Source organism: Chenopodium quinoa, unplaced genomic scaffold (assembly GCF_001683475.1).
Source record: "Chenopodium quinoa cultivar QQ74 unplaced genomic scaffold, ASM168347v1, whole genome shotgun sequence".
NCBI classification, from domain to species: Eukaryota; Viridiplantae; Streptophyta; class Magnoliopsida; order Caryophyllales; family Amaranthaceae; genus Chenopodium; species Chenopodium quinoa.
Window position 1 is genome coordinate 415001 of NW_018744858.1, and position 24674 is coordinate 439674.

Consider the following 24674-nt stretch of genomic DNA (forward strand, 5'->3'; position numbering starts at 1 on the left):
GGTTAACTGGATCCCGTACGGAGTTGATCATACACGACACGTGCCACCCACTCTATTTATTGGCTGCATCCAGAACCATAGCATCATTGAGCCATACATGCCTGATCGAGTGGTTCGACAACTTGGATTCGTGCAGGACATTCCAAGGACCATTATCAAGCCTGAGAAGGCCAAGAGACCGACGAACTTGAAGATGTATCGGGTAGACTTTCCGACCGAGATGACAACTGTGATGTGGACTCGGTTTGTCCCTGGTTCATCTTTCAATGTTGTTTTAGGTGCCCTCACCACACTTGGTGGTCGAGCTCTTACGGTCGCTCCTGGTTACATGCAGTGGCTGTACATATTTTCTCATCCTCGTCTATCTCCTGGGGGGTCATCAGCTGGGAGTAGCAGTTTACTTGAGAGGACAAACACAGATTATGTAAGTAGTTGTGTTTTATTATACTATTAATACGACTTCAAAAAATTGTAATTTCTATCATATGTTGTTTTCTTATTTGCAGTGGATGGGTCGGTCCATGGAGATTTTTTACAGAGCACTGGATGAGTATCCCAACATGTCGCGTGGAACAAGGGCAATGGCTGAGCAGCTCCGAGATGACTGGAAGGCGATGATGCGGTTGTGAATTACTTGTCTTTTAGTTTTATATTACTTGTCCTCATTGTTTTATATTACTTTGTATTCGGCATGTAATGTAAGAATTGGACACTTTCATATTTGGTTTTGTTGGAACTTTGTTTAATTACTTTTAAATATTTATATTACATAGCTACAACTGTTCAACCTTAGTGAAAGTACATAAATGAGTTCACTACCTAATTAACGCATCCCACATGTTCCTTCTAACTTCATACTGCTGATCCCATCCATCAACACTTGGCTCATGGTGCTCGGTCCACCAACCTGCAATCGGGGGAAGAGGTGATTCTTGTACAAGATCAAGACGGATGAAATGTGACCCACCAACTGTAGCGATCACGAACTCTCGAGTGGGTGCCCTGACCGTGTTTCGTGCCCGCAACGGTAACACTGTGAGGTATGGGTAGTAGCAGGTCGGTACGGTGCCTACACCGAGAATAATCACCCTTGCGTTAAACCAAGTAGCAATGCGAAATAAATCTTGAATTGCTACCATCCAATGCCGTGAATCAACCGCCCCACCATCCCATCAAATACGTTCTACATTCATCCAAACCCCTCCAATCCCATAAATCCTTTCGTATAACATTGGATGAGCGGCGACCTCGTTTGCTATTGTTTCCCGAGTGTCAAACAATTGCACCTGATCACCGAAGAAGAAGTCAGCCACACAATGAAAGCCACAGTTTCCATCACCAATGACATCCTTCCATGCCGTGATGCAAGGCAACATCGGTCCTGGAAGCAAGTGCGAATACCTGCATTGGCTGATGTCACATTGATCTTCTGCACAAAATTAATGTTCATTTATTAGTACGCCACAAGATGTAATACATGTAATTCACAATAGGCGTGTAATTCACAAGGGGCAAATACGTACCTGTTTGTTGTGTACCACGTTGAGTGTTTCGACAGTTTGCATGTTCGAAATAACAAGGATCACGCCTTGTATCATTGTTCCTTCGTTAACCTCGAACATTGTGGTTTACATGTGGTTCTTCAAGGTTTGTATGATGCGGATGCAGCTCCTCTTCAATGATGCGAGATACATTTCGAAGCATAGCAAGATCACTACCAATGACCTCATCAACCAGGGAACAAAAATGTGCAGCTTCCTCGGTTGAATCATTAACGAACACAGGTATATCAACACCATCACCAATAACCAAGGTCTTCCAGAATGGATGAATTTTCCTGATATACAAGCCTGACTGTGCAACTAGTGAATCATGTATCTGGCAAGCACATGGTAAACCATGGGTCACACGCATTGCACATCCACAACGCTCATACACCTAGTAACTCAACTCCCTCATCCTTCTCGTCTCATCATCGAGAACTTTCAAACAATGCTGAGCCACTTATCCATTTATATGTGATAGTGGCAGTTGTCTGTACTTCTCACCAATTTTCGATCTTGATGCCTCCAAACCATTACGAATTTCAATGATCTGATTACCAATATGACAATGTACTCGGGCCCATACGGTATCTAAAGAACCTGTCGTTGATTCTGATTATAAAAACGTTATGATTTTTTAATAAAATGACTAAAACGAAGTAAGAAAACAACTACAAAATTATAACAACGAACCTGTCGATGATTCAAACCATGTCTTCACCGCCGAATGTTGGCTCTCAACTCTATAAGTACTCGTGTTACCAAAGTGAAGAACTTGGTTCGTCCAAAATGTCACAAATTTGATTTTATGACAGAGCCATGTTCTCTCAACGTAAGTAATCACTGCCGTATGACTTGCCCACCGAGCTTTCATTGTATCTATAGCAGCATTATAATCCGCCTCGGTTGCAGCATCCATGATACGTTTCCATTTGCCATTTTTAAAACTCTCAATGATCTTTTTGTTTTTGAACATATTAGTCACCCTAGCCTCCACATCTTTGTTAATGTGCCATCGACAAAGTAAATGCGACGTCCCTGGAAACACTTCTCTCAATGCCGCACAGAGGCCAAGCTCATGGTCTGACAAAAATACCGATGGTTCTTTATCATACCCAAGCAACTCCCTTAATCTCTGCAACACCCACTGATATCTTGCTGTGCACTCGTTGTGCATGAACACATAACCAACGAGGAAATTCTGATTTGTCGGTGTTACACCTACTATCTCAAAGAACGGCATCCCGTATCGGTTGGTTTTGTATGTCGAATCCATACCGATCACATGTGGGTATGTGCGTAGTATGTTTACCGTGATTGGGTGCACCATAAATGCATGATGTAGAACGCCGAGGTCATCGGCCATGACCCAGTAAATATACTGACTCAGTCTTGCCAAATGAAGAAATTGCTGAACAACTCCCCTGCCTTTAGACATCTCCGTTCTCAAATCATTCCGGCAATTGTAAATGTGTCTGATGTTTGGATGTTTATCAGGACATTGCTCTGCAATAGTTGCCATAATGTTACGCGGTGCAACCTTGGACTTTGTCATGTCACGCACAATATTCTTTGCATCCGGGCTCAAGCCACTAATTTTACGATTACCCTCCTGATACACAATCATTGGATGGTTATGGGTCCTAGTTGCATCATATTTTTCCCAGATCTTCCAATTGTCTGTGATGAAATCATAATATATCTTGATGTAGAAAGGACAACCATTAGCTTAGGTTTTTGTGTCCTTTCATATTGCGTTATCAAGATCTCTCGACTTGCTCTTCCGTCCCCGATCACATCTCAAATATCGATACGGCCGACCATCTTTGGTTTTAATGTAAGACATTTTAACCAAAATAAATCCCAGATTTACGGAAACAGCATCCCCATTTAACTGCATCATCAAACGTTGGAAAGAACGTGTTCGGGACAAAATTCACACTATAATTCACACCATCACCGCCGTCTTCAAACTCCAAATCCTATAAAAATAAAAGAAAACACACAAAATTCTCCAATATTATTTTATTAATTATAATATTAATAATAATATTTATAAAAAAATAATAATACTATAATATCACTAATCACAGTAGTAATATATTTAAATAATAATAACACAAAATAACGACGACAACAACAACAACAACAACAATAATAATATCACAACATTAACTATTATCATAACATTAACTAATATTAACTAACATCAACTAACACAACATTAACTAATATTAACTAACAGTAACATTAACTAATATCACAAAAATAATACTCATACTAACATTAACATTAACTAACATTAATTAATAATTAACATTAACTAATAATACTCATACTAATTACTCAAATTATCACAATAATAATAATAATAATCACAATAAAAATTATAATTATCATACAAAGATTACATTAATAAATTTGATTAATAAATTATAAATTTGATTAATTGGTGTAAAAAAAAACAAAAATGATTTGATTAATTAATCAATAAAATACAAAATAAAAAAAAGGACTTCCGCCTAAAATATTTGGATCCTCCATGGTGGATCCAGATATTTTAGGCGGAAGCCCTCTTTTCAGAAAATAAAAAAAAAATTCTTGACGACTTACAGAATCCAACGATTCCTCCGGTGTACAATTGTTGTCGTCATCCATCGTCCTAAACCCGTCGCTAAAGCTTAACAATTTTTTTTTATAAAAATATCGGATTTTTCGTGGTGGGCTCGGGAATTTTGGGTTGGATGTGGTGGGCTCGGGAATCTTTTTAGCCAAGTGGTGGAGCCTTATATAGTCCAACTTATGAAAAGGGAAAAATGGTCCTTTCATGTCAAAATGGGAGCGATCCTTGATAAATTGGGAGATATGGCATTCCAACTTTTCACTAGTGTCATGTCACGTAAGTAACAACTAACCATTAAATTGACACGTATAATTTTTTTGGATAGATAAAAAGTTTATATTAATAATATATTTTAAGCTTTAGCATATAGATAAAAAAAAAAAAAAAAAAACCCTTAAAATTTAATAAACTACTTCGGCATTGTATGGGGCACAAAACTAGTATTAATATATATTAATACTAAAGTTTATTCTATAAAGAGTACATCTTAAGATTACTTAGACCTTGTTTTCCTTACCTGGTTTTAAAACTAAATTTATGTTTATTGTATACTAGTCTTAAATTATATTTTATTGACAATATTTTTACTAAACTAAAGTCATTGAAATGAAATTATTGTTATTGATATTCAGTTATAATTCTTCTTTAAAGTTATTGATTTTTTAATGCAAATAATAATTTTTAGTGAATTGAATATTTTTGCTGACCCAAACTGTTGAATTGAAATTATTACTAAATACTTTTTCTTAAGGAAAAATTGCCAAGAATAATTCAAACTTTGCTCCGTCCGCCCAAAATAGTCTCAACTTTTGATTATTTTTTAATAATCCTAACTTTATACTCCATGCGCCCAAAACAGTTCCAAGTTACCGTTGACCTGTTAAATAGGTAAGGTTTTTTTTAAGGTTTAATATACACATGTCACGTGATTGCATTGGTAAAAAAAATTACTAATTAATAATAAAAATAAAAAAACCACCACCATCCCCAGCACCTCCCAAGGCCCTCCTCTCCGGCCGGCGCTACCCCCTTCCCTTGCCGGCGCCGGACCCAATTACTAACACTTGACCCCATCCCTAACCCTCTGCCGGCCGTCAGCCCTCTCCCTTCCCCATAAACCACCATCCGCCATTTAAGAGATGTGTCAACCGCTCGAAGTTCGCATCGAAATTCGTCACAAAGAGCAACAACATCTCGACAATCGTTCAATCCCTCAATATCTCTATTCAAGTCATCTCCACCTTCAACCATCGTCCTTTCACCCCAAGAAACACCCTCTCAACAATCGAGCTAAACCGCCTCCCTACCGGGTCCTGAAATCGGAGGGTGTGGGAATGATGGTTTAAGGGGAAGGGGGGAGGGTAGTCAGGGCGGCATCGGCGCCGGTGAAGGGAAGGGTGTCTGGGCGGCGGGCGGCGCCTGGAAGGCAGGTGGTTGGGCTGGGCTTGTGTGGCAGTGGGGGTGGCTGGGTTCAAGGTCGCTGGTGGTTTTATTTTTTTATTTTATTTAATTTTTTTTTTGTTTTTGATTTTATTTTGATATTTTGTAAAAAAGTTTAGCCAATTATAGAATGACACGTGGCTAGTAACTTATAATAGCAAGTTGGATTACCGGTTGGACTAATTTGGGCGGATACAGTGTAAAGTTAGGATTATTAAAAAATAATCGAAAGATGGGATTATTTTGAGCGGATGGAGCAAAGTTGGGATTACTTTTGTCAATTTTTCCTTTTTTTAATATGAAGAGAATAGAGTCTTATTATTTTCCACATAATTATTAGTGAAATTGGGAACCTGTTTAGAAGATCTTTTGCCACATGTCGTCTTCTAATTGATTTTTGTTATTTTTATAAAAAAAATACAGAAATAAACAAATTTTTTTTTTTAATAATCCTTAGCTCATTCTTCCTTACCCTACCGGAGCCCCCACCCTTGCCGGACCCAGCCGCCCGCCTGAACAGCCGGACCCAGCTACCCTCCTTGATTCTCTCCCCTTACCCGTTCCCCCTTCCACTTCCCCTTCCCCGAATCCCTCCCCTGTCGGACCGATGCCCCCGAACCTGGCTGCCAATTCTCTCCCCAACCGGACTTAGAATTTACCCTTGGTGTGTAAAGTTGACTTCTCGTTGCTAGGTCGCCCGAACGCCGAGAAACTCCGATTCGATCCACCGCCCAGCTGGCGTCGTTGATCAAGTTATAGGCCAGTCAAAGGTCTGAATCCCTTCGCCGTCGGGCCCAGACACCATACCTGAACGAGGTTTCCGATTCAGGTGGGTTTTGATTTGGAGGTTAAGAGGGGATTTGGGGTGGGGATTGGACATGGCAGTCCTTTCCCCGAAAATTGAAATTGAAGACGAATCACCAAAAATTGTCAAATTCCGCCGTGGAAATGCTTGGAAAACATAGCAACAATCCATGGAATAACAACAATGACGGAAAAATGGCTTCGAAAATTGAGAATTGGTTACAAACACTGTTGTCGTTTCGAAACCTCGGAGCTTGACCGAAACGGAATCAATGGCGGTTGAGATCTCGTCTTTTCAATCTCTCTCCGCACTACTATGATTGTGGTTGAGATCAGGTAGGGGTAGGGATGGTGGCTCTTCAGGAGAGTTGTGGGATTTGGGCGGGCATTCCTCGGGTGGCAGGGCCGGGCTAGGGTTACATCTCAAGTGGTCAGTTTGGTGGTGATAGTGGGAAGATGGTCAGTTTAGTGGTGATGGTCATGGTGGTTGAAAGAAGGGGGTGAGGTGGAAAAAAAAATTAACCTATAAAACAGGTTGGTGGTAAAAAGGCTTATTTTGAGAATATGGGGTGTTAAGGTATGATTATTTCTGGAATACGCAAAGGTGGGATTATTTTGACAAGATGAACCAAATGTGAGATTTTTAGTTTCAATTTTTCCTATATTTTTTCATCATTAACCATATTAACCCTTCATTAGCCCTAACTAACACCTTAATAAGCCTTTTTTTTATTTATAGCTAACTCATGCAATTTTAGGTGTTTCGTGAAATGCAAACTAAAGCTTTTGGTATTTTATGCCAATTTTATTTAACCTCAAATTTAACACTCATAGCTAAAATGACCCCAAAAATTTAACCTAGCAATTTACCTCATTGAAAATATAGGCAAAGAGTTAAATTTGTGGCATTTATGTCATGAATATTGAGACATTGTAGGGAAGTTTTTATTAAATTTGGCCGTTAAGAAAAAACATAACCCCTCAAATAATTCTTAATAAATCAATTTTCTCATAAACAAATCGATGCTCGTAATTCAATGTGTATCTTAGCGCATTAATTTACAGATGAGACAAATGTCAACGGAAGCTTTGTAACACATATAGTGTTTTTATCTTTTGACCAAAGTGAGCCTATGAAGACATGTATTTATAACGGCTTGCGTTAATTATAAAAGTTTTGAGTGAGATTGATGGCCGGTATGTGTCATATATCTAGTAAATAATGGGAAAGTATCATGATATGGGAGCAAGAACGGATACCACATCAAATTTTGCTATCCGGATAGCTAAAGATCACATGCTAAAAATTTTATATACTGCAACAAATTTGTAAATAAGGTAAGAAATCAACAAGTTTTATTCTAGGCATAAAAAAAGGTAGACATGTTATACTCCCTCTGTCCCATAATATTTTGGACGTTGGGGTAGACATGTAGTATAAGAAAACAATAAATGGGTCCATTTAAAATATTTGTTTATTGTATAAACGATTCACTTTTGTATTATTATATTAATAAAAACAACAAGTGGGGTGAGAGTGGGTTAGTTGTGGAGAGAGAAAATGTGGGAAAATAGTTTTTTATTAGTGGTCCTATTCTATTTATAGTAATGGGTCAAGTATTGTAGGGCGGACGAAAATGAAAACTGTGTCAATTATTATAGGACGGAGGGAGTATGATTCATGTATCCAAAATGATCGTGTGGAGTAAAAACACACTCAATTTTTACTGTCACCATTTTAGAATAATTGACACGGTCAAAGTTAATGAATTCTTTATATAAAATGTACTTGAGCTCCCTCCGTTTCCATATGATAGTCTTATATGGAATAGATCACATAAAATAAGAAATAAAGAAGAATGTTTGGAATCTAAAATTAAAGTACTAAAACAGTTCATAATTACTTTTGCCTTATTTAAATTTTTTAATTTTTTTTTTGTTTTTTTTTTTGGAAAGCATCAACCATAGCTGCATTATTCAAGGGTGGATTTTACTTACTTAGAACAATGTCATTAATCCACAATCAATTAAGTTAACCAATCAGAATTTAATATGTATATAATAGGAAATATATATGGGATACATTTAATATGGGTAGATTTTTTTAAAACGCCCAAAATAGTATACGAGACTAACAAATTTTACATTTTCAAATGCAGTAACAAATTTGTAAATAAAGTTAGATAGAAATGAACAAGTTTGATTATCTTTATTAATTTCCTCGTTCACTTTTCGTTGCAACACATCTAAATTTACATTATTCACAATCTTACACTTATCCTTATTTTTTATTTTTTATGTTGGGCATAATGTAGTCATATGATCGTCTAGATTAATACTTTCATAGTATTTTTAATATTTTTTTAATACATATATATAATTAGAGATGCGAAGGATTCAAATTTTACTTCGACAAGCGTGAAAGTCAAAATGCTGCAACTAAAAGTGAATAAAGGAGGTATATAAGTAAAAAGTTAAGGGTTTGTACAGCTATGAGCTAAAATATCTTTATTATCATCATGACTCAACCAACATTGCAAATTATTATAATCAATCAGGTACATATTTTTAACATAAATCATCTAATTAGCCACTTTTCTTAACAAAGGAGAGTGCCGAATCAAAGTACTTAACCTTAAGGCTTGCATATTCCTTCACCTTCAAAGACTTAAAATGAGGACCTTCACAATTTGGATAGTCCAAATAAGGAGAGAGTTGAAAGTCTAAAGGAAGACCATAGAAGTATGCAAAGGATAGTCTTTGTTTTTGTTCATTGTTGACAACTGCCCTATGAAGTGCATTAGGGAATCTTGCATTTGAAAGTATGTGTAAAAGATCTCCCACAATCACCACCAAGGCACATGGATGAGGGTCAACCGAGACCCACCCGTGTCCATCTTTGTGTACTTGGAAGCCACTTACATTACCACTTTGGTGTAGTATTGTAAAGAAAAAGTATCGGTGTGCGGGGGTATGCCCATTGTTAAGGTCGGGTCAGGGCACGGTGGATATGAGTTTAGATGCAATGCAAAATCACGTTGTTCTTTATCTGTGGCTTCTATGGGTTCGGGCATGTTAAGTGATTTGAAAAAGAGACTCTTGAGTTTGTCACAGCGGTCCTTCATCGCCGTTTGGTACTCAGATATCACTTCACTACATTAACAAAAAAAAAAAACAAAAAAAAAAAAAACTAAGAACAACCACACAAGGATATGTAAACTATAATATTATAAACTGATTGTAATAGAACATTTGACTATTAAAAATCATACCTGAATCTGTCTCTGATTACCAAAAACATCTAAAAATTAACACATTAGGGTCGAAAAAAGAGTGTTAATGTGAATGTGCGTAATATTAAGAACAGAGGGTGAAAGTAGTGTAAAAAAAAAATAAAAAAAATAAAATATTGTATGTTTTTACAATTTTCAAACTTAAAATTTTTTGTCATGTAATCTTTAGGGGTGTTCAAAAATCGGTTTGGATTGGACCAAATCGAAGGTGACCGGTCTAGCCTCCGTGTAAAGAATTTTTAATGATTTCTGATTTCCATTTTGATATGGACTAATTCAGTCCAAAACCCCTTAAAACTTGTCTTATACTAAACCCTTATTTTTGTAATTGTCAAGTCAATTGACCCTAATTGAATATTAAATTTTTGGGAATTTCCACTAAAAAAAATTGATATATAGTTATTCATAATTTGGTAAAAAAAATTATCACTTGAACCCACTGAAACTTATACAACAGTCTTTTATTATAATCCCAATGATGTGATTTGTAGTCTTTTATTTTTAATTTTAAAAATCACGATAATATTTAATAATTGATTAAATTATTTTATTTTGTATTATGAAGTCGTCATATGGCTTTCAAATATAAATAAGCAAAAAAGTTTAACTGACAACAATAGTGCAGTCAAATTATAGCTGTTATGAAAATTATTAAATAGGCTTACCAAAAACCTTGGAAATCATTAGGCCAAAGTTTCTTAGCATGATGTTGATAAGAGTTACCCATGATAATAAACCCTTCAGTCCACAGTAGCTTGCTAAAGAATGGAGCGAGTCTAGGATAGCCATAGCCGGTATCTTCACGTGGGGCTCGTAAAACCTTCATCTTTTGCTCAAATGGAAGATTGAATAAATTTTTGGAGTGAAACTCGACTTGATCAAGCAATTCCTTTGAAATCCCGTGGTTTGTGACTTGGAACATCCCCCAAGTCTCACACGCATCATAAATGAGGCCTAAAGAATTAGGATCTTCAAGATCAATTATTGGAATAGAGATTGAAGACCGCGAATTCTCATTGACATTAGGGTTGATTTTTGAATCGTCATAACATTCTGCCCATGTATGCGATTCAGGAACACTTTTGATTAAGCTAAAATCTGCTGGAACAACAAGGTTTTGTTGCATAGGAAGATGCTTGTCGGTGTTTGAAGGAAAAGACATTTTGCTAAAAGGAGAAAAGAAAATACCTTGATAGTTTCTTGAAATTTTGGGTTTTATTTTTATTTTATGGTGAAAAAGATTTAAGGCTTAATTAACAGATGAGATAAATGTCAATGGAAGCTTTGAAAGACATATAGTGTCTTTATCTTTTGAACAAAATGAGCCTATGAAGACATGCATTTATAGGGGCTGGGTAATATATCAAAGTATTGAGCAAGATTAATGGTACGTGTCATATATCTAGTAAATAATGGGAAAGTATCATGATATGAGATCAAGATCAGATACCATATCAAATTTTGCTATCTAGATAGCTGAAGATCACATGATAACAAACTTTAATGCTGCAACAAGTTTGATTCTATGCACAAAAAAGGTAGATATATTATATGAATTATGTATCCAAAATGATCTTATGGAGTAAGAATACACTCAATTTTTACTCTCACCATTTTAGAAAAATTGACACGGTCAAATTTACTGAATTCTTAAAAATGTAACAAATAAACAACGGAGGGAGTACTATTTTTTTCATTGCATAAAGTTTTATAAAAGTTATGTTTGCTTCATTTTCAGATAATACTATAAATTAACGTTAGTGGTTATGCGTTTAACTCTTATTAGATGATAAATCATATTTATATAGAATTTATAGGCATGTCTATGCTTACTTCAAAAGCTAATTAGGTCTTTTAGCTGCTTTATAGAGTCATTTATGCATAAATATGAATATCGTGCCATATTACGCTACGTTTGTTTGTTTTTTTTTTTAAAAAAAAGTTTCAGTAGTTTTATAGCTATCCGAACGCTTTTGGAGTAACGAAAATCCTAAGTAAAATATTGAATTTAAATGAAGAGCATGGTTAATCTCAAAGGTAGGTGTTTGCCATTTGCTTGTGAGTTCCCCTCCTCCGTTGATTTTTATTCAAGTTTTATTAGCACCGTTTATTCATGTATATTACCGTTTCCAAGCTACCGTCTCCCATTAAAGTCATAAATTGAGTGAAATAAGCCCATCTTTTTCAATAAAGGAATAGTGTATCTCCTTGAGAAACTGCTACCGTATATTAGGTTAAGAAATTTCTATTTTCTCATAAATTAAAGTGATAGATGTGACTATGTGAGAGGAGAGACATAATAAAATAAAAGTAGGTTTGAGATTACGTGTGGAGAAAATTATAATTAAAAAAATAGAAAGTATAAATAAAAGTGATGCACTAAAAAATCGACGTTAAAAAGTTGAGAATAAGGACTTGTTCGCTTCCTTATTTTAAAAAATAATAAAACCTTAAACAAAATTTTGTTGTTAGTTTTCTTGTTACTCGTGAAGTCAATTGGTCTAGAATAATTCTTTATTCTTTATATGACATACTCCGTATATCGTACTCCATCTGTTTTGTAATGATAGTAACACTCACTACAAGAATTAAGCCAAATTTTATACAAAAAAAAAGAATTAAGCCAAATACCAATGATCAAAATCCATTGGTAAATATATATAATTAACCATCAATATCATGTTTACCGATGGATGATCATCGGTATTTGGCCAACGAAAACCAACTTGTCGGAAAAACTAAAAATAACGATGGATTGGCCATCAGTAAACGCAATCACTACTAGAAAACAGACTAGCTATTTCCGACGCAAAATTTCCATCGGAAAAGTGTTTGTCGGGAAAACGCCCTTTTTCGACGGAAACACTTTTTTAGAGACAGAAGAAGAGAGAAGGAGAACGACAGAGAGAAAGAGAAAGGGGAAAGAGAAAGAAAAGGGGAAAGAGAAGGAAAAGAGGCGGAAAGGAGAGGGGGAACATGAGTTCTAGGGTTTTCTTTAAAAGCTTTTTTTTAAGAGTATATTCCGATGGAAGTTCTGTCGGAAATTTTCGACGGAATAAAAATCCGTCAGAAAAGGTAATTTCCGACGGAAAAATCTGTCAGATTTTTTAAATTTATTGGAAATTTCCGACGAAATAAAAAATCCGTCAGAATTTTCGATTTTTTTGACGGAATAACGTGTCCATTGAAAATCAACTTGTAGTGAATTTCGTTGGTTTTATCGCTGGCCCAGGACCATCATCTGTTTTTAAATAGTGATAACTTAAAGTCATTGATTATTTTTCCCATCGATATTTTCAGTTTACCGATATATATGATATAAAAATTTAAAAGAAATTTTTTTTAAAAAAAAATAATGTAAAACCCCCCAATTTAACCCCCACTACCCCCCATTTCATCCCCAACTGCCCCCCTACCAAGCAACCTGGTGCCCACAACACTCACCAACCACCACTGCCCTAAACACCAATAAAAAATCTAGATTAACATGCTAAAAACCAAAAAAAAAACGATAGATAAACAAATTCAACCCACAAAAATAAACAAAATTAACCCACAAAAATCAACCATAAATAAACGAAATCAACCCTACAAAATCAACAAAAATTAATGAAATCAACCCACAAAAAGAAATGATAAGTAAACGAAATTAACCCACACTCTTAAATAAGTCAGACACCCTAAAATAAATAAATAAATAAATATATATATATATATATATATATATATATATATATATATATATATATATATATATATATATATATATATATATATATATATATATATATATATATATATATATATATATCTTCAAACAGATATGTAATATCCTCAATTAAGAAAAAAACCTCAACCAAAAAATTAGAATATGATCCTATATAACAAAACAATTATATCATATTTTAAGTAAATGATATCCTCGGACAAGTAAAACATATCCTCCATATATAAAATATATAATATAATTACAAATGAAAACATATAAAACATATCATAAAATATATATCCATATATAGTTATATATATTACATATATAAAAAAAAACCCTATATATGTGTGTGTGTGTGTTTGACTTTCTGCAAAAGAGAAAAAAGGAAAGATGAGAATTGTAAGTTAAGAAAAAATATTAGTAATATTATGTAGATAAAACAATATATTACCGAATTCAATTCTGATAGAGTTTCATCTGGGTCACCATTATATAGGCCCATAACTTTGATTGCATACTGATAGACTGTCGTCAAGCCTACCAAAGATAAAAACCTAACTTGGTCTCTCTAGTTGGTAGAAAGGGCAAGTAAGGGTCGATCTCACAAGGACTAAGGGGAGCACTAACAAATATCGATTTGTGATAAGCTAAGTCAAGCCTTTTTGGGTTATGAGTTATGAAGAAAAACTACAAACAATAATAAAAAGGATCTTGGGAAGGTATCCACCAATTAAGTCATTCACAAACTACAATTTAACATACAAGACATATCAATTTGGGGATAAATTAGGGGAAGTCATTTAAGGCACCCAACTACTCTCTCAAACTAGAGGGATTACTTGAGTCATGAATATAACCTACTCTCGTGGTTACAAAGCATAAAACAAGTGGTAAAGCATAATCACGATGACATAAACATTCCCTTGACTAGAAATTCCTATTCTCATGGCATTTTAAGTCAATTAAGCATAAAGGAGCTAACTCAAGTTCATCTCTCGATCCTTCGTTGAGAAAGCTTAGATAAATAGTTCTAGCAATGGCCACTTACAAGAACTAACAATGAAACCACTTAATTAAGCTCAACTAATTAACATCCCAAATTAGCTAAATCAACACATACAAACAAGTATTTGTGAATTCATCAATGGTTTCAACCATCCCAAGTAAAAGAACTACTCACAAATCATAATAAATTGCAAAACTAAAGGAATTAACAACTAAGAACATAAAATCAAACACTAATCTAACATAAACAAGTAATTATGGATGAAAAAGTACAAAAATAAGTAAATAGAATAACAAAATAGGAGAGAGAGAGTAAGAAATTCTCATTGATATTGCAAGGAGTATCCAAATCTTCAAGTCCCCTTCCTCAATTCTTCATATTCCAAGCTTTCAACAAGCTTTTCTCACTTTCTCTCTCTAGAATTGAGAGTTTCTCTCTCTAAAAACCCTAACCTAAGCTAAAACTAAACTAAAAAGAGCCCCCCATACAAATGAAGCTAAAGGGATAGTATATAACCCCCAAGTAAAAGGACGGAGAAACCAAAAATCGACCCGTCTACAGGTCGGCACGGACGTGCCAAAGGTTGCACGGACGTGCAGACCTATTAAAATGAGAACAATAGCTACTGCCTGACCTTGCACGGACGTGCATCAATTGGCACGGACGTGCTACTTTTTCTGGCGAAACAAATTCATTTCGGAAGGTCATAACTTCTTCATTACTCATTGGAATAAGGCATGGAAGCAGTCATTGGAAAGCTCTTGAGATGAACTTTAATCTCCAATTTGAATCACTTCAAAAACCGGAGTAGAAAAAAAGTTATGGTCATTTGAAGTTGACCTTAAGGAAAAAATTCTTCCAAATGCTCTTATTTCACTCTTGGACACTTTTCCTTGCTTGTTTCATTCTTCCATAGCTCCCTTATTTCCTCTTCTTGTATCAAACTTCTTTTCTTCTTTGTCCAAAAGCTTCAAAGTGCCATATTTATACCTAAATATGCACCAAAACACTAGCAAACCCGTGAAGCGTATGATACACAAAAAATGCATAAAAATAGAGTAATTAGTGAACTAAGCATTGATTTCCCACAATTCTAGGGCTCAAAATCACTCTAAAATCATACAAAATAACAAGTTATCAAATCCCCCCAAGCTAAGCTTTCTCTCGTCCTCGAGAAAAACAATAATGTCAAACCAAAGAAGGGCCATAACTTGCTAGAATCAAAACAAGGAGAATGCATATACACAATAATCCGCATGGTAGGAACCACAATCACTTTTAGCGCAAGTGAGAAGCAATTTAAACCTCCAAGTCGCCCTAGAGGACGAATTTTTATCTCGTGAGGGTTTCCAATGAGCTTGCCCCACAACTCACGCAATCCACAATACATCGTCAAAAATCACACAATTTCAATTTTTCGCCCAAGTCAACCCATCGGGATATGAGACGCAAGCAAGACAAGCACTAGTATAAAATTTGAATTAGGCACCCCCCCTTTAGCACCGGTTCTTGAAAACCGGTGCCAAAATAAATGGGCGGGATTGGAAATTTGAGAGTTGGCACCGGTTCTAACCTAAACCGGTGCCAAATAGCTTAATTAGCACCGGTTCAAACCAGTGCCATCCTTTATTAAAAAAAAAATATAAAAAAAACAAAAGCAAGGAGTGGAGTTGGCACCGGTTTAGAGAGAACCGGTGGCTATTACAACAATTAGCTCCGGTTTGAACCGGTGCCAGTTTTAAAAAAAAAAAACCCGGGTGTTTTAATTATGCCCTTTGCTTCTAACGTCTCTACCTCTTATTTTCGCTACTTTCCTCTTCTCTTCTGTTTTCGCTGCTTCCCTCTTCTCTTCTCTTTGCATTGCTTCCACTCCATTGAATTCTGGTTTAGACCTTCCATTGGAGCAGTTGCCGCCACACGCACCACCTTCATCTCTCCTCCATTGAAGCATCTTCGAGGTAAGTATACCTAGGTTTCAATTTCTCCATTTAATTCCTTCCCATTCATGGGTTTTTGAGGATTTGCGATTCATTTTAGTAATTGTAAGTTTCTTGTAATATAGGGTTTGTCAACTAAACGCGCAAGGCCCCCCTCCACAACGACCCTCCACACATATACTTAGCTTATATATGGTTATGAAATGTAAGTTCTTGTTTTGATTTTTTAGCTATGTTACTTAATCTGTATGTGAGTATGTTGCTTGAACAGAACAAATTATGCTAATGTTGTATACGTGTGACATTTATTTTATATATATGCATGCTGGTTGGGGGGTTTTAGGGCTGCTGCTTGCTGGTTGTTGGGGGCTTCTACGGCTGGTGGTGGTGTTGTTGTATGTGTGGCTGCTGCTGCTGGTGTTGTTGTATGTGTGGCTGCTGCTGTGAGTTGATGTAGTGATTTGAGGTGATGTTTGGCTGCAAATTAAAGGGTGGAGATGGTCTTGGGTGTTGGGTGTTTGGCGTGGTCGGTGATTAGGAGTAGTATGGCTGCAATCACTAGTAGAAAATAGGTAATGGGAAGCCACTAATTGGAAGCGGTTATTGGAATCCGCTTCTAATTCCATACAAAAACCCGGGAAAAAAAAACCAAGAGGAGAATTGGAAGCGGTTTGGTTTGAACCGCTTCTAAAAAGTAATTAGAAGCGGTTCAAACCGCTTCCCTATCTTAAAAAAAAAACCGGGATTTAAACTCTCTCATTTCCCCTCCTTCATTTCTCACAATTGCGCTCCCTGACTACCTTCTTTGCTTCCTCTTTCACTCTCACACCGTCACTCCACCACAACCACCATTGCTGTTAGCTTCACTTAACCCCACCACAACAACTACACCATTGCCTTAGCTTCACTTAGGTGTTGTTAGGTTAGTTGCGCGCCATCGACGGCTAGGGTTTTTTGAAACAATTTTCATTCAATTTATGCAATTTATCTCCTTTTTCATTCATTTTTTGTGAAATTTCACAATTAATCTTGCTTTCCTTTTCGTATTCTGTAACTTGATGTTTAACTTTCAATTTTTGATTATTTTTGTGGTACTTTGTAGAGGATTGAGATTAAAGGGTGAGGTACTCCTTAATACGAATCATCGAGGCTCAATTGAAATGAGGTAATCCTTTATGTTTAATTCTTGTTTCTGTTTAATTTTTAGGTTTTTATATTGAAGTGTGCAAATTTTGTTTCTGTTGTGCGGATTTGGTGCCCTATTTTGTTTGTAATGGTTATGTGAGTATAGTAGTATCTAATGTGATTCTATCAATAGTTTTAGATGTAAATTTATATGGCTAAGGGGGTTACAACGCACTTGCTTGTGAATTGGAGCTGCTGTGATGTGTGGTGTGATTGTGTGTTGGTGTGGAGGTTGCCTTGTTGCTTAAATTGAAATTACAGGCTGATGTGTGTGAGGAGCAGAGTAGGGTCATTGAGGGAGTTGTGTAACTGTGTTTCGTTTATTTTATTTGATACATATGACATGTATCTCTGGTGGTTTATTTTAGAATTATGAGTAAATTAAACACTTATGTGTTGCTAAATCTGGTGTTTTCCCTATTATCTTATTGTTGTGCTACTCTTATTTTAGAAATTCTTGAACCAAAGTTGCTGTTTATGTGCAAATTTCTGTCTTCTATGCAACAGAATTGTTTTAGATAGTCTCGTGGCTTTTGGGGAGGTAAACAAACTTCCCTGATTACTTGTATTGGGATACCAACATTCTAGATTGTGGCAAATTTTTCTGATTACGTTTTAGTTAAGGTCTAGGCTTTGGCCCTATCTTGGAGTTTGGGGTTTTAGGCTCACAATTAAGTGCCTGAATAACTAAGAAATTTGGGGATGTTGAGCTATGCTTTATAAATATAATTTAAAACGACAATTGAAGGTGATGATGATACGTGCTATATAGCTAGTGGAGAAAAATAATCTCCGATTTTCTGCACAAATTGATTATGAAACTTTTAATTAGCAAACAATAGTATGTACAATAAGAATTGAGAATTCAGCTGGCTTGTTAACAGGTTTGGGGTATCTAGTTTTCGCTGCCTTATCCCTAATCAGGCTTGTGAGCCAATATCTAAATGACATAAATAATCACCATGTTTGAACTTTAATACTAATAATATTAAGGTACATTTAAAACAAAAGCCGTGCACAATATTTTGATCAGCCTTGTAATATATTAAACTCTGTCTTCGTCTTTTGGCCTAATATTTAGGCAATATAGCTAGTAGCTTGATCTCTTTTAGCTTGGGGTGTTAGCTTTCTCCTTTAGTCTATGTGCTATCAATATACTTGACCTTGTTGCTGAAAATGGGGCTGATCAGAAATGTTTGATGTGATCTTTGAAATCTATTGATTCAACTAAAAAATTTATCTATCTAGAAATCGCGTCAGTTTTTTGTTTGAATTTCCTGTTTGGATATCAAATTTCAAATTTTAGATTTTTTTAGAAAGAAGAAAACGTATTAGGGGAAGGAAAAACTTTGATAGTTTTGAAATGTTGATGATTGGTGATGCTGAGGTCTCTTAAATCTTTTCTGTTTCTCTTCACAGTCAAAAAGTTTGTAATTTTTCTACTTACACAGCCAAAAAGAGGGAATGCTTTTAGGCCAGAAACAATCAAGGAGCTGATTCGAGCGTTTGATGATGCAAGGGATGATAGTTCAATTGGTGTTATCATTCTAACTGGCAAGGTAATTTAACTCTGCTGCTTTTCGTTAGTTGTATCATCTTCCTTGTTGATTTACTTTGGATCACCTGACTGTGCGGTTGCATTTGCTTGTTACTGTAATATGTATATTAAGGATTGATAATCATGCATTAATTTTCATGAATTTTGTAATGTAATGCAACTATGCAAGTTGTGTTTATGTTGATTATATGCTCTTCTATTTAGTTCTATGTGATGTATATCTAACCCAACCCGAGTAATCTAACTCAATGAAATCAGGAGTTGCTGATATGGTTAATACAGGGGATTGTCAAGGTGGTTCCATCACAGCAGCTTTGTTGTTGAAGCAGAAAATCGATGGTTGTTTCGAGTTATTCCGTCAACAGCAAGACGCACAAATGACGGTGAACAACACAACCCAAGCTCAGTTATTTGAGGAACTCTGCAACGTCATAACCCAGAGGAACCACGACCAAGAACAAGGGCCACTGGGCTAGCTGTGCAGCCTACCTAGGCTGACTGTGCAGCTGCCTGGGCTACAGTGCACCTGTGCAGCCTGCCTAGGCTGCCTGGGCTGCTTTGCCTGGGCTGTTGTGCAGCTGTGCAGCCTGCCTGAGCTTCTTCTTTTTTTTTTTTTTTTTTTTTTTTTTTTTTTTTTTTTTTTTTTTTCCTTCTTTTTTTTGTCCTTGAATAACATGGACGTTTGCTATTCTTACAGAGTGTGTTTAATATTTTGGTGTAATTAAATATTATTGTTCATGATATATATTAATGATGTTAATTTTAATATATATAATTATTTCGTGTTATATATATCATTGTATTATTGTTTGTAATATTAATATTATTATTAATTAATAATACTAAAATTATTGTGAAAGGGTCACTTATAATATTATAATATTAATAATAAAAAAATGGAGAATTGAAAGCGGTTTGGCGCCAAAACCGCTTCCAATTCTCCATTTTTTTTCATGTTAAAAATGGGAATTGGAAGCGGTTTGGGCCAAAACCGCTTCCTATTCTCCATAAATTGGAAGCGGTTCAAACCGCTTCCAATTTAATTATACAATGGCAAGCCCCCCAATAGGAAGCGGTTCAAAACCTCTTCCAATTAGGGGGGTTGAACCGCTTCCCATTTAGATTTTTCTACTAGTGAATGGAGCTGAGGGAATGCGGGCTGGATGTGTAGTGTTTTGGTGTAGGTGTTTGAGTGAGGTAGTAGGGGAGCAAAATGAATAAATAAAACTTAGCCACTTGTCTCTCGAATTATAAAATTGCAATTACTAAAATGAATAAATAAAACTTAGCCACCAGGGTTAAGTAGTAATAGGTCATATAAAATTGCAAAAATGCGAACCAAACATGTATAAATACATTGTGGTGATAAATTTGATATATAGGCGATATATAGGGTTAAGTAGTGTTATACCTTTTGTGGTGGTTGTGGTTTGTTGCCCCATTTTCTCTCTCATTCCTTAATCATATGCCCTTATCTTTTCTTATTACCCATTTCTTATGCTTACTAACTTTTGTTTATTCTTTTGTTTTTTCTTTTTTGCGTTTTTATAGATTCATATGTGATTTGAAGTTTAATACCAGATTGAAGATTACATATTTAGCTCAAGTGGGAAGTTAGAAAGATTACATCCATTGTGTTGGTATGAATTATAAACTTCTCTAATAAGCTATGTATATTTCTTTCTCTTTATTGTTTGAATAAAAGTTTTTTCATGACAAACTGGCGACAACAATAAATATGTGAAATGCTTGCATCATCATATGCCTAGATACCCGTTCAAGTCTTTCTCATTAGGAAAATTCTTGAATAGTCCCCGGTTGGGACTATTCTTGAACGTTTAATCTCACTTAGGTGGTGAATGTATGTCTTTTTTTTCGATTTTAAGGAACATCTTGGCTTACCATTTCCTCGACCACCATGTTCTCTGGGTACATATGTGGGTAAGTTATTACCTACATCGTGTACTTGGAGAACTGCGGGGAAATGTTGCCGGATTTTCCTTAAAATTGGAAAGTCGACATACATTCACTAGTGAGAGTAAACGTTCAAGGATGGGTTAGGTTGGAGTGATAAGGGCCCTTTGGAAGCATATATGCATATTTGTATCTATATGAATGTTATATGCATGTTGTGTGTTTGAATTTGATTTGCATATATAATAGATGGTAGCAATTATACATGATTCGTAATATGTTGCCATGTTTAGAGACAATTTACTTAATGGAGAAGGATTGTGGCTGGATGTATGGTAGACGTGATACATTGGAATTCTTTAATGGGGTTCAAAAGTTTTGCGAGAGGGCTTCATCTTATGAGCGCAGAATGGGTTTCGATTGCCTCTATTGTCCTTGTGTTGATTGTAATAATGTGAAGGTGGTCAATAGTTTTGATATCATTAGAGATCATGTAGTTTGTCGTGGGTTTAGGGTTAAATACCATGTGTGGATTTGGCACGGTGAAGAAGGAGAGTACAGTGAAGATGTTATTGGGAATGATGTGCATGATGATAGAAGCAATGACATTCGTGTGGACGAGGAATACAAGAATGATGAACATATTGTTGATACTAGTGTTGAGGATGGATTTGAGGATGATCATGTGGATGAGGTCGAGGATGAAGGGGTGGATGAGATGATGCGTGGTTTTGAAGGTGACGTGTTTGAGTCATTATCGGAGGCTTCTAAAAAGCCTTTGTATCCTGGGTGCAAAAAATACTCTAAACTATCAGCCGTGCTAACACTTTTTAACATTAAGTCGAAGCATGGGTGGACGGACAATAGTTTTACTTCTTTGTTGAGCGCGTTAAGTGAGATGTTGCCCGACGGGAATGAAATTCCTAAGTCTTACTATTACGCAAAGAAGCTCATGTGTCCATTTGGTTTGGAGTATAAGAAGATACATGCATGTCCTAATGCTTGTATTCTTTATCGAAATGAATATGAAAAATTGGAGGAGTGTCCACGATGTAAGAAGTCGGGCTACAAGCGCATGAGTTGCAATGCTGATACGAAGGGACCGCCTGCTAAGGTGTTGTGGTATCTTCCCATTATTCCAAGGTTTAAGTGTCTATTCTCAACACCAACAGACGCTAAAAACTTGAGGTGACATGCAGAGGGAAGAAAGAAAAACAGAATGCTGAAGCACCCAGCCGACTCCCCGCAATGGAAGAACATTGATATGAAGTTTGGGGAATTTGGTGATGAAGTCAGGAATTTAAGGCTTGGTTTTTGCACGGACGGTATGAATCCATTTGGCACTCTTAGTACCCAGCATAGCACATGGCCGGTACTTTGAGTGATCTACAATTTGCCTCCTTGGTTGTGCATGAAACGGAAATACGTAATGCTTTCACTTTTGATATCGGGGCCAAGGCAACCATGAAACGACATAGATGTTTATCTTGCGCCACTTGTTGATGATTTGAGAAAGATGTGGGACGAAGGGGTTTCCGTGTTTGATGCTCATAAGAATGAGATGTTCACATTGCGTGCAGCTCTTATGTTGACCGTTTAATGATTTTCCTGCATATGGCAACTTGTCTGGGTATAAGAACAAAGGGAAAAAAGCATGCCCCATTTGTATTGATGATACGCCAAGCAGACGCCTTGATCATTCTCACAAAGAGGTGTATTTGCGGACCAGAAGGTTGCTCAGGCGCGATCACCCGTATCGTAGGCAGAAAAAGGCTTTTGATGGGACATCGGAAGAGGGGAGTGCGCCTAGGCCGTTGACTGGTGAGGAGGTTTACGCTCGAGTTAAGGGTGTACGAACAGTCTTTGGGAAATCAGAAAAAGCGGCGGAGTCAACTGCACTCTTTAAAAAAGAATCAATCTTTTGGTTGCTCCCGTACTGGAAAGAACATGACGTTAGGCACTGTCTTGATGTAATGCATATAGAGAAGAATGTGTGTGATGCTCTTGTGGGAACGCTGATGAATATTCAAAGCAAGACAAAGGACGAAAAAGGGTGCACGGGACGATTTGAAAAAGATGGGGGTGCGTCCAGAATTGTGGGTTCAGCAAAGGGTTAGTAAGGGAAAGGAACAGGAAAAGGAAAATGAATTGAGTTCGAAAACAGGAAAGGGGAAGAGCAAGGGAAAGGGAAAGGCCACGGATGCGTCGAAGAAGAAAAATGAGGGAAAAGCCAAGGAGGGCAAGGCCTATTTACCTCTGGCTTGCTACACATTGTCAAGGGTAGAAAAACGGATGTTTTGTGCATGTCTGGCATTAAGGTTCCATCAGGGTACGCATCTAACATGAAGAGATTTGTATCCTTAAATAGAGAATTGAAGCTGACAAGTATGGAAATCCCATGCTTGTCATGTTCTGATGCAAGTTTTCCTACCAATTGCAATACGTGGTATTTTACCAAAGCACGTGAGGGAAGCTATTACAAGCCTCTGTTCGGTTTTCAATACAATATGCAGCAAAGTGCTTGATCCTTGTACACTTGATGCTTTACAGGCGGATGTGGTTGTGACTTTATGCAAATTAAGATGTACTTCCCACCCTCGTTTTTCGACATAATGGTGCATTTGATTCTTCATTTGGTGCGTGAGATTAAGTTATGCGGTCCAGTGTTCATGCGGTGGTGCTATCCTTTTGAAAGACATATGGGTACATTGCAAGATAAAGTGAGGAATCGGGCTCACCCGGAAGGAATTATGATTCAAGGGACCGTGGCTGAGGAGGTCGGTAATTTTGTGGCCGACTATATAGCCGTTGCTAAACCTATTGGTATTCCTACTTCTCGACATGAAGGGAGACTTGATGGTCATGGCACAATCGGGTCGAAACGAATGTCACCTGATCAAGATAAGTTCTTACAAGCGCACCTATATGTGTTGCACCATGTTGCAGATGTTCACCCATATTTAGACGAGCACATGGCTAGTTTGCGTGATGAATTTCCATCGAAAGGTGAACGAGCACTGATGCAGTTGCATAATAAGAAGTTTGTGAGTTAGTTTCGTGATCGAGTGATGGGTGGAAAGTATGAGAGTGTCACAGATACAGTAAGGTGGCTTGCTTATGGTCCTAGGGATGACGTTCGCTCATTTGAGGGATATGACATAAATGGGTACACATTTTGGACTGAGCGTCAGGATTTGAAATCATCCTCGACCCAAAACAGTGGTGTAACGCTTGTGGAATCGTCAAGGGAGTTTGCAAGTGCTAAGGATAAATCACCTGTTGATGCAGAGTTGTCATACTACGGTCGAATTCAAGAAATATGGGAGCTTGATTATTGTGACTTCACGATTGCTCTTTTCCGGTGTAAGTGGGTTGATAATATCAGGCGTAACATCAAACATGATGACTTTACTCTTGTAGATCTTGGCCACCTGAATGATAGTGCTGAACCATTCATCCTTGCATCTCAAGCCAAGTAAGTGTTTTACGTAAGTGACCCAGTCGACACAAAATGGTCTATTGTGCTAGCCAGCAAAAGAAGAATCCTTGGTGTTGGAGATGTCGAGGATGAGGAAGAATATGATGCGTTTGATGACTTGGCACCTTTCACTGTTCCTAGACCTGTTGTACCAAATGAGATAGACGACCAAGCCAATTA

At 36.6% G+C, this 24674-nt stretch overlaps 1 long non-coding RNA gene and 1 pseudogene across 2 annotated transcripts; one reads left to right on the forward strand and one right to left on the reverse strand.

Annotated features, from left to right (window-relative positions):
• Positions 1 to 8938: 8938 nt before the first annotated feature.
• Positions 8939 to 11011, reverse strand: LOC110704697 (annotated as a pseudogene).
• Positions 11012 to 16569: 5558 nt separating this feature from the next.
• LOC110704751 lies at positions 16570 to 19854 on the forward strand. Of its 2 annotated transcripts, none has more exons than XR_002507998.1 (4): positions 16570 to 17281; positions 17462 to 17524; positions 18996 to 19103; positions 19361 to 19854. It is a non-coding gene; the product is annotated as an uncharacterized LOC110704751 (long non-coding RNA). The 2 variants fall into 2 exon arrangements; XR_002507999.1 differs by having other exon boundaries at positions 19385 to 19854.
• Positions 19855 to 24674: the final 4820 nt, after the last annotated feature.